The sequence below is a fragment of the Tympanuchus pallidicinctus genome, unplaced genomic scaffold (genome assembly GCF_026119805.1).
Source record: "Tympanuchus pallidicinctus isolate F22 unplaced genomic scaffold, pur_lepc_1.0 scaffold4, whole genome shotgun sequence".
Classification (NCBI taxonomy): domain Eukaryota; kingdom Metazoa; phylum Chordata; class Aves; order Galliformes; family Phasianidae; genus Tympanuchus; species Tympanuchus pallidicinctus.
Window position 1 is genome coordinate 27,257,614 of NW_026294758.1, and position 11,143 is coordinate 27,268,756.

Consider the following 11,143-nt stretch of genomic DNA (forward strand, 5'->3'; position numbering starts at 1 on the left):
AGGACCCTGAATTTCAGGAGAGTGAAATTCCAGCTGTTCAAGGAATCAATGGATGAAATTCTTTGGAGAATTGTTCTTAGACACAAAAATGGAACAGATCTTTCAGGTTTTTAATGACACCTTACTGGGAGCACAAGAGCTCTCCAATCCCCAGCATGAGAAATCAAGCAGAAGGAGCAGAAAACTGAACAAAGACCTTCTGGTCAAACCAAGGGATAAGAGGGAGGAGTGTAGGCAGTGGAAGCAGGGATGGGTAGCCAGGGAAGAATATAGAGATACTGTCAAATGTGTAGAAATGGAATCAGAAAAGCCAAGGTGCAGATGGAATTGGACATGGTGAGGGATGTGAAAAATAACAAGCATTTATCCTTGAAAGGGTTTGATTGGAAGAGATGGGAAAAGAAGGGTATACCCCCTCTGATAAATGAGAAGGGAGAATTGGCTTGGATAGATGTGGAGAAGACAGAAATGCTCCCTGAATTCTTTGCCCGAGTCTTCACTGACAGTCAGGTTTCCCAAGTATTTTGTGTTGCAGAACTTCTAATGCATCAGCGGAACAAAATCTCTGCCATATTAAGAACGAAATCTGATGAGGTGAATGTGTATAAGTCTATTGGGCAGAACTCCCAGAGTTCTGAAGGAACAAGCTCATATCATTGACAAGTCACTTTTCATCATATTTGCATAGTTATGATTGTTGTGTGAAATTTCTGGTGACTAGAAAAATAGAGATATTACTCTCATTTTTAACGGTAGAAAGGAATACCTGGGAAAACATAGATTGGTGAGCCTTACTTCTGTGACTGGGAAGATAATGGAAGAGATCCTCCTGGAAGTGGTTTGTCCTGGGACCAGTGTTCCTCAACACCTTTATCAATGACATAGTGTGATCAAGTGTACCATCATCAGGTTTGCTGTTGAGACCAAGCTGAGTGGTGCAATTGACACAACAGAAGAGATGCATGCCATCTGTGAGAATCCTTCTCCTTCTTTGTTTTTTGGCTCAAAGCTTGCTTCCTGTGGTATTTCTTGTGATAAGACTCTGAATGATTTGTTAAGGAGGCAACTAATGGGTGCTAACTGTGTGACAATCGATATCGATTTGGGAACATTTGCAAGCCCCTTCCCCCAGAGCTGCTTGCTCTGTAGAAGAGCGGATGACAGTGCTCAGGAGTGTTTACTGTCGGAAGATCTGGCCTGTGACTCCAGGCTCCAGCTAGTTGTGGGAAAATTGGGGAACGATACCATCGTGTTCTGTGAAAAACAGGATGCAGATGGGCATCCCTGCTCCCTCTTATCTGCTGGCAAGGCCAGAAAGATAAGAACAAAGGAGTTTCTGCTGAGATCCCAGAGCCAGAAGCTGCCACTCCAAGGAGAGCTGACTCGACCACTTTGAAGCCATTGAAAAGGGGCCATCATCACCATGGTCATTGTCGTCGCTGTTAACAGAACAACTCTGCCTGATGACCCACCACTACTCAAAGATGGAACTACAAACCACGCTGGATCCATGGTGGTGACTATCTCCCTCTTGCTTCCTATAAAGACTCCTTGCTTCTTCTCTTCTATCTTTTCTATTGCCCTCCTTCCCTTCCCCATTACCCTAATCACAATAGTGTCCGTCCTCCCCTTCCCCATTTCCCTGATTAAGATTTGTAATAAACTGGTTGGACAACATTTGAACTGTTGTTTCTTAATCTCACGCCAGGTATATGGATAATAAAAGAACTTCCTCTCCCTCCTATAAATTGGAGAGAGACACCATTCAGAGGAGTATGGAAAAGCTTGAATAATTGCCCATGAGAAGCTGATGGGGATCAACAAGGCCTAGTGCAACATAATGCACTTGATTTGGGGAAATCCCAGATTGTGTGCAGACTGCAGTGTGCAGTTACACCCCAGAAGGCCAACAGTGTCTTGGGCTGCTGCAAAAGAAAGGTGGCTAGCAAAGCAAGGGAGGTGATTGTCCACCTCTATTGTGCTATCATGAGGCCCCATGTGGAGTAATGCATTTAAGCCTCAGGTCTCCAGTACAGGAAAAGTGTAGACCTGAGGAGTGGGTCCAGAGGAAGGCCATGAAATGACCAAAGGGCTGTAACACTTCTCTTAAGAAGAATGGTTGAGGTAGTCGGGCTTGTTTAGCTTGGAGAAGGGAAGGTTCCAGGGTAAACTCACTGCATCCTTCCAGTACTTAAAGGGAGCTAAAAAATACAAGGTCAACTGACTTTTTAGATAGTCAGATAATGATAGGAAAAGGGGAAATGCGTTCAAAGAGGTTTAATTTAGAAGTTACGAAGAAATGCTTAGAGAGTGATGAGTCATGGGAACAGGTTGTCTAAAAAGGGTGTGGTCATCCCATTCTTGGAAGCATTCAAAGTCAGGTTGAATGGATTTCTGGTCACCTGATTTTGTGGGTGGTAACCCTGCTCACAATGGTTGTGTTGAAACTAGATGATTTTTGATGTCCCTTCCAATCTAGGCCATTCTATGATTGTCTTTCCATCTTTGTCTCTCACTCTTCTTTGTTCCAGGAAAAAAACACTTCACAGTCTTTTTTGCCTTTCTGACCTTTCAGATCCATTGCCTTTAAACCCAACTTTTGAGGAATGCCCACTGTGTTCTTCAAGGTACTTTTCAAAACTCCCCTCTATAATAAACTTCTTGGTTTACATTTAGAGTGTGCTTAGCAGTTAAATATTTGGTCTTCTCAAATGTTCCTTAGCTTTCTTCTCACTGCTTTGTCCTCTTTTGAGATCTTTTTGTTTTAGAGTACCATAAATACTTCTATACACATTTTCTTGTTTTTATCCCACCTAATTTTATTTGGAAGATACTTTGGTTCTTAGCTAGAACTGTGAATGGGTAGTAAAAGAATAAAACAGTTTCAATAATAATCTTTAGATAATCACCTCTTTGCATATTTTTCCTTTTCAACCTCTAAGCAGATACTTGCAGTAAATCATTTCCATGCAGAAGACTTTTTGAGAAGGAACCCGTTTTAACTTCTCTCTTGTGAAAATTCTGAATTTTATAAAGATCACCTTGAGGTACATGAGAATGGTTCATGAAATGATAGCCATGGAGATGCAATTAGTTACAATTTCTTTAGTTTAAATTACATATGCAGAGTAATCTTTCATTGGATAAATTTAATTTGTTAATCAGAGAAGTGAATAAAATTCATTTAGAACAGGTGAAAATTTAAGTGTGTGTTTTATTGCTGAGTGTCGTAAATAGGAGTCATTCTTAATTATATATTATACGAGTAGAATGCAGAAGAATTACATCTGCATGATGTTGAACCTACCAACTGGTAACCAGATGTTAATGCAGACTTCACTAATTATAGAGGTGACTTTTGGTAGTATGCTTGTTTACTACGCATAAATGAGGCCATAATTATTACCAGACTCGGGTGGTCTGCAAGCATAGCTGGGGAGTCAAAAAAATCCAGTCACTAACTGATTGTATTAAGGTGTTGTGAGCACCTTGCATTGGAAATTATTTCATGCTTTGTATCTATTTCTACTTTCTTTAAAGTGTATTCAGTTTGGAATAATTCTCCAACCTCATAGAAACTGAGATTTTTCCACATACATGACTGTTATCAGGAGAATATTCTTCATTTCACTCATCTACATTATTTATTGTGAATAATAAATAACTTGTATATAAGTATCATTTGAAAGGAAATCATATCTTTTTCAGTGTAGATGTGAAATAAATCCTGAAATCTTGAAGAATAATTATTCACAGTCACACTTATAATTAACAATGATGGAAAGGTTTTTCTTAATATTATTACAGAGAAGTGGAAGATTTAAGGCAAGAGTAATTAAGAGATGACAAAAATGGGGAGTTATTGGTGATCAACTTGAGACTGAGCAGATCTGATTTTATAACTTATATGAAAAGGCGTATGTAGAAACATTGTGAGAATGTTTCAGATTAAATTGTATGGGAATGAGTTGCAAAAATATCTGATCATCAGTAACAGGAAAATTTGTAGGTAGGAGAGAAAGAGAAATAAAAACACATCACTAGAGGACAGGTTTTTGAATGTAATGTGAATGAATATAATGCCTTCCTTACTGTTGATGTACTGCACTTGAACTGAATGACTATTTGAAGAACAACTTGTAACCAACATGCTGGTGGGCACATTACAAAAACTTTTCCATCATATCCAATAGGAAAAAAAATATGTAAAGTTCTAAAGAATGTATTTTAAATAGGATCATGGTATTTCCTAATGCACAAAAAGTCAAAGCAGCTGGTAAAACTAATTTGATAAAGGCAAAGTTGACAGCAGTGTGCACATGCTCACATTCTTAACATTCAGATGTTATGGAATTTTAGTTACAGAAGGATAATAGATGGAGTCATAAACAATACCTCTGCACTTACTGCCATTAATAGAAGTGCATGGGGTGGTTAAAATTGTGGATTTGTAATGGACCTGAGGACAGAAAAATAAATGAGCTTCTGTGACTTTTAGAGAAGAATAGAATCTAAGAAGTATGAGATGGTCTACTGGAATAAATTGCACAAAAGCAGAAGGTATTTACAAGGCTATTTAAAAGATTAAGGCGACTTATAGGTGGAATTCATAATTAAATAAGGCAAGTTAGAGATGTGATCAGATGTTTCATATGCTGCTAGAGCAGTCCATGATTAAATTGCAGCTTTCTAAGGAAAGCCTAGAAATTTTTGCTCATCATAATGCTGTCTCACATCACATGTTGCACAGTAATGGAAAGACCATAATGATTGTCTCTGTCCTGTGATGGAGAAGTGATGCTCCATGGCAGGGAAGATTAATTGAAGGAATCAAAAAATTCTGGACTGTCACTCCTGGCAACTGTTATTTGGTGGTGTACAAAGCATTAAAAAAAATCATTGTCTTCTTACCTAGAAGTTATCAGAAATGTAACTCTATATTGAAAAGCTGCGAATTCAGAAGAATTCTTTACTAGTTAAAATACCCAATCTATGTGGTTTCAAATTCATATCTCATCTCTTTAATGAACTTTTCTTTTATTCATATTTTTGCCCTAAGGCACAGACTTCATTCCCATGAATAATAAAAAAGTATATTCTTTTTCTTGGACAGCAAGCTTTGTAGGACTTCAGACTTTTCTTTTGTATATAAGCAGTAGTAGAACAAGAGCAATTAGATGCTACTTGGGCCTCTGTAGCCAAGTAACATTAACTAACGAGATACATATATTATTAAATTCTAGAGGAAGAAAAAAATCAGCAAGATATTATACACTGGATGTCAAAAGGAGAAATGAATTTGTACCCCTAAGTGAGAACATAAGCTGTCTATGATATCATCCATTATGTTGCTTTCTGTTATTCCTGTCAATATTTTTTTCTCTTTGATGCAGATAAAGGCAACAGGAGGAATTGAGCACACATTTCAAACACACGCAGGTTGTGCTCAAAAGCAATGTTTCTTGTCATCTATTACTCTCTTTTATAATCATTGAGTGCTTTTAGTCAGAATGAACTGGTACCTTTGAGTAAATTACGAAATTTTGACAATCCTTGTAAAAACACCAGTAATCTTAATCTTGTTAGGGATGCAGAGGATGTCATACTAACTTTGAAACTGATTGTAATTGATATGGAGAGTGTCATGTGAAAATATCAGTTTTAAAGGTGGAAACAAAGTGGTAGCTTGGCAGCACACTGATAATACACATCTTCTCTTATGCAGCTAATCTCCTTGAAATGATTTCACATAGAGCTATAGAATCAAAGATCATTGCATGCCCTCAGATATCGCTGTGAATAGAAATAAAAGATATAAGTATAACCAAATATGATTTAGTTGTCTTGACAAGAAATAACAAACAAACTTAGGAAAAAATATTTTATTGTATTAATTTGATTTTTTAAGTATTTACAATGAAACAGGATTTTTGAATTGAACATATGTCATACTATTGAAAATATTTTTCTATTCAATTAGAAATAGTTCAGTGCTACCTAATTATAACAATCTGACTTTTCTGTTGGGGTATTTACAAAATTTATGACAAAAATATTTTTGAGAAAAAGAATGCTTGATTTTTTAATCTATGTCTGAAAGGTAGAAATCTGTGTGATATGCAAAAATTACATAAAAGGTCCATATCTCAGTGTCATTAATACCAGTATTTGGTAGATGTCATTCCATTCTACAAATGATTTGAACTTCTGGTTTGGGAATTTCTTCTTGCAGCACAGCATTTTCCATAGGAGAGAGAATTCACAGTTAGCAAAAATGTCTCATTCCAGCAGTGACCACTCAAAATTCTGGACATTTGGAGATAAGAACTGCATTTGATGAATTAAAAGTAAATCAGTGTATATACTCATGCTAATAGCACATCTGAATGTTTTCAATTAAAAAAAAAAAAAAAAAAAAAAAAAAAAGAAAAAAAAAAGAAAAAAAAAAAAGAAAGAAACTTCAGTTTTTATTACATTTTATTTAATTTCTAGGTTGTTTCCTTTTCCAAGTTCAGACAGAAAAGAATCTTAAAGAAAGTGATCCAGTGTTTTGGATAGTAATATGATCCTACTCCCAAAGAATTTTGGAGTTCTCTTTGCAAATCTGTTATATCATCTATACTAGTTTTCCTAACGTATGAAATAATGATAGAACACTTCACAGCTTGTGGAAATATTGTGCTGACAGTTTGAGTAAAGGCTATGGGCACTTGAATAGAAGGTGCTTACTAGACTGCAGGCATGATACAAATTGAAACTAACTGTAGGAACTAATCTACAGCTTTTATAACACAGTGTGGTTTTGAGACTCACGTTACTAGTGTTTTTTGACTTTTTTGAAACATAATACATGTTACCAGTAATAGCAGAGGCAGTGTATGTCACAGTGACTTTGTTCTGGTATCTACATGATCTGTAAGATTACAATTCTACTAAGATGAATAAAAGATATACATGTGATTTTCTTCTCAATGAAATCTGTAGAGTTATTGCATTTAAATTATGATTAATAAGAGTAAAATGTAATGGAGGTAACTCTGGGTTTGAGTTTGTTGGATTTTTTTTTAATAAATTTGAATTTGTAGATAAATCGTATTCTGGGTCAAATTCTGAGATCTTCATCTTGACCGACGCCCACTGGGAGATATTACTGTAAAGTTTTTACTAGTAAACTCTTAGAGATTCTTTTACCTTAATTATTTTTGTTATCAAAATTAAGTTAATCTAAATAAGCAGTGATTTATAAATATAGATGCTAATTATAGAAACTATAATTAATGTGATTATAATCTAACACCGGCAACTTTCATTTTTCTGTCCACAAAACACAAGTAACAAAGTTTGCATAGTGTGAAAACTATGAAGTCAGTACAAAGTTCACAAAGCAGTTAATTTTTAATTAGTACTAAATTCTCGGTCAAAGTTTGTTACTCTGAATGAAGGCTGTGTTATTAACTATACCCACTGGCCACTGCACAAATCAGCGCTTTGTTTGAAGTATCAGGAGTTTATCAAATATTAGAACAAGGGAGGTGGCTACTGGAGGAGATAATTTTGTCCTTCCTATCATAACTACTCATGATTTTTTGTCTCTGTCATCTTTCTATCATCCCTTACTATACGTGACATCATCTTGCAGATCTTTTGTACACTGATATGCTTGTCTACAAGTTGAGTTTGCTTCAGTATAAACATGAAACAGGTCAGTCACCCTCCAGACTTCTGCTGTGCACCTCTTTACTATGCTGAGAGCAATATTTGTTCCACTGTTTACTGCAACCCGCTGGTCTGTGCCAGACTTTGAAGGTTGAGAAGGAGTGGACTCAATGGTATTTTCATATCCTTTGCACTCCTGTTTTCTATTTACATATATATTTTTTCAATTCTCCGCAAAGGTGACAAACATCCTTTTAATTTGTCCTTTAGTCAATAATTTAACAGGTGGTTATATTGGTTGGCAGATTCCTATCCAGGATTTATGAAAGCTAAAATCCAACATGTTGTCATTATTCCCAAGACCTAGGTAAAACAAAAGTAAAAGTATTCTTCAAACCCTACTTCTGTAATCCACGATGAGTCCACATTATGTCATTAAACTTAAGCATGTTATGTTACTCCTAAAAAACTATCTCAATTTTTTTTTTCTGTAGCTATTTTCACCTGCACTATTGATAATGACATAAATTATTTTGTATTAATTGCTTAATCTTAGCAAAATAATTCTCTGATTATAATTTGCTTATTTAATATGTGACTCAAAGTTACATATGTTTATATGCTTTTTGTAATTCGTTTTCTATGAAACATAAATATATCCAAATTAAGTTTGCAGGTAATTATAAATTTTGCACTTTTGTGAAATTACAGTGTCAATAGATTGTTGGAAAGTTTTACTTGAGTGCAGGATATATTAGAGGAAACTTGATAGCTGCATTAATAATACTTTGATAAATCAAGCACAATTACATTACTCAACTTGGGTAAAATTATGCCATCCCAGTTCATTTGTGAAATGCATTATATATATATATATATATATATGTATATATATATATATATATATAATTTTTTTTTTTTTTTTTTTTTTTTTTTTTTTTTTTGCTTAAATATAGCCAATTATCATGGAGACCAAATGTACAGAGTAGTTTTTATCTCTTTTATCTCTTTTATTTGTGAAGTGTGAGGAAAGGTACATGAGATGTCTTTCATATATTTTCCTGAGAATCCACTGAAATTTGTAGCAGGAGGTAAAGTGCACTTAATACAGTTTCCACTCTCATTTCTATGCCGGAAAAAAAATTAAGTAGTAATGATGTGTAATATAAGGTAGCATTACTGTTATGTAGTAAAAATTGACATCAGAATTGAATTGGATTTTTGTCCCTGTGCTTGTTCCAGGCTTTCCATTAATCTTTCTGGGGATATCTAATAATAGGGAAGTTGTTGACCTTAATAGCCAGTATGGAAGGATAACATTGGGAATCTAGTAGCTCCTTCAAGAGATGGATATCCCACCAGTAGCATCTTTGGAAAGTAAATTCTGGCTTCAAACTTTTTATTTAGTATTTTCTTCACACTCAGATGAAATGTAAAAACAAACAAAAAGAGTTAGAAATACTATCCAAATAGACAACAATTCCTGCTTTAGAAATATCACATTCAGAGAGATATGAACACGCAGAATTTGTATGGAGAAGTATAACAGTGGGCCTTAAACTACTGCTTTGTCATGCCAGGAACAAGCTGAGGGTTATGGTTTGTGGGAAATGAGAACTGCAAAGCTGTAATTATGGAACAGTACAGAAGGTAACTTGATAGCTTCAGTGGGAGCATATTTTCCTTCTTCATTAGGCTGCAAAAGGCAGTGGGTTCTTATCCTTTCCATACTGTGGAAAAACTTACCTCCAAGTAGAAAAACACATCATTCTCATCTACTGAAGAGTTGCTGAAGGTTTAGATCGATCTTAGATGACTGCAGAAGAGTCCTACTTGAAATAATCATCCTCTTTTCCTGGCTGAGGCTTCTCTGAGCACTGGAAGGGGAGCAACCTTAGTGAGCTGGCCATCTGTGGGGGATATGGGGTGTTCTAGGGCCTGCTGAGGCCTCAGGGTGAAACACCAAGGCAATATACAATGTGAGTAGCCATCACCAGTGACATTTCCAAACAGCATATTGGAGTGTTTCCTTTTGACAGAATCTATCCCCCAAAATCTCGAAAGAAAAATAATTAATAACAAAACAGACGTCAGAGGACTAGGATGCCCTCTGGTCCATGCAAGACCCTCTCCCTTTCCTTATTGGGTGTTGAGTGGCTGCGTCAAGGGCAAAATGTGGCTCTTTTCTATAAGATGGGACAAAGATTTCTGTCTGCTTTTGGCAAAAGCTGTTTCCTTTTAAAAACAAGGATCTTGAGCTATGAGTTCTAATCCTTTGTTTCACCATGTTGAAAAGTATAAAAATCACAGAAACATACAGAATGTTCAAATACAATCTGGACTGAATTGAGTGTGGAAGATTTTTTTTTTATTAAAGCAGCAACATGATCCTTTAAAACCGTTAGGATTCTCCCCACTGCCCCCCGCCTTTTCTCTCTCCCCTCTCAAGTAAATAATGTTAAGCTATAATAAAAACTGTGTCTTTTAAAATGCAGCACTCTCACAGATGTGCATAATAAATTATTCCCAATGGCATGATATCCCTAAGAATATTTAAAACACGTGTCAATGTTGAATCTGATATTTTCTTTGGAGTGGACACAACTCTTACAGTCAGCCGTGGTTGCAAAGTGAATGCTTAATATATAATTTTGGTATCTTTATATATAGCATACCAAAAATTTAAAAAAAAATTACAGATATGAGTAAAAGCTTCTTAGCTCTGGGTAGAAGCCAGTTGTAGAGCTTCTCATTAAAATAAATGCATAAAAAAATAAAATCGGCAACAATCCCTTTCTTTCCCTGTTTCCTTAGATTTCTTGTATTCCAGACATGGCATAAATGTTTAGTAAACTAAAACTTTGACGGTCTCAAGTTGTTCTGTCTTCCAAAATACATTTTTCAGATCTAGATGTTTTTAAAGGTGTAGGATTAAGTACCATTATGTTTGACTTGGCAGGCTACGACTAGTAACTATTTGAAATATAAAAACAAATACGAGAGAAAGAAATCATGCTTTATGCTACATGATATCTGGAAGAACTGGGGCCTGAGAGAATGGGAGGTCCTTAGCCGTTTCAGAGATTGCTCTGTTTCTTAAGCCAAACAGAGCATTTAATACAAAATTTGCTGATGTGTTTAATTTCCATGGCTTTCTTCTTTATTCTATTTCAACTATGATAATCTATACATCTTTTTACTGCTTGTGGGTTTTGAGGATTTCTGTCCTTAATTTTATTAATTCCCTAATATTTCTATCTACTGATAATTTTCCTGCATGTCACTGCATGATATTTTAGACAAGTGATCTGTTTCTAGATATGTACCAAATATTAGTTTGTTAGAATTATAATATTTATAACTTATTAAGTTATTAGAAACAAAGAAATAGATATTTTTTTTTAATACAAATTAGTAGAATAAGCCGCGGAATGCATATCAATAGGTATAAAAGGATAAGAAAGATCTTATACTGCCTTTGCTTTCA